This window comes from Alligator sinensis, unplaced genomic scaffold (assembly GCF_000455745.1).
Source record: "Alligator sinensis unplaced genomic scaffold, ASM45574v1 scaffold1253_1, whole genome shotgun sequence".
Classification (NCBI taxonomy): Eukaryota; Metazoa; Chordata; order Crocodylia; family Alligatoridae; genus Alligator; species Alligator sinensis.
The window spans coordinates 207,431-208,142 of NW_005842944.1; positions in this window are offsets into that span (position 1 = coordinate 207,431).

The window sequence follows — 712 nt, forward strand, 5'->3', positions numbered from 1 at the left end:
GAGGTTAAATAGGCATCTGGCTGGGGTCATCTGACCCCAGCACACTTTCCTGCCTATGCAGGGGATCGGACTCAATGATCTATTGAGGTCCCTTTCGACCCTAGCATCTATGAATCTATGATCAGAATAAAAGGTGGAAAACATCCCAAAGAGAAGCCTGCCTCAATGCAGGGGCCATCCACCTGGATTATGCTCTTTGCCTGAAGATTTGCAATTTCCTGGGAGGTTGGCAAGTACCAGGTGCCCCTAAGAGCTGCTTCTGCCAGAGTTTACTCCACATCTAACACCTGTGATGTTGACAGGCACACCTGGACCTGACTTTCTCTTCTCAGCTCAGAAGCTAGAGCAGAGGCCTCTCCACAAGAGCTCACTCCAGTCCCTTTGGAAGCTTCAATTGCTGCTCCTAGTTTAATTTTATGGCTCCGTGGAGGTCATTTAATGAGGGAGAAAGAAGTAGGTTATACTCTGACTAACTGGAAAATGTGCACCTATTATCTCTCCATCTATCCTCTCCTGTTTCCGTAGAGCCTGTGACAAATCCGGACAGGCACTTAGGAAATGATGGAGTGGGGACACACGCCCTCTGATAAATTGGGTGTTTATCTGTTCATGTTTTGAAGCAGGCATCCTCCTGGTGTTAAAAACTGGGGCTTTTCCTAGGGTCCTGGACTGGTGGAGATCAGCTGAGGCAACAGATCTGGCAGACTCCAGT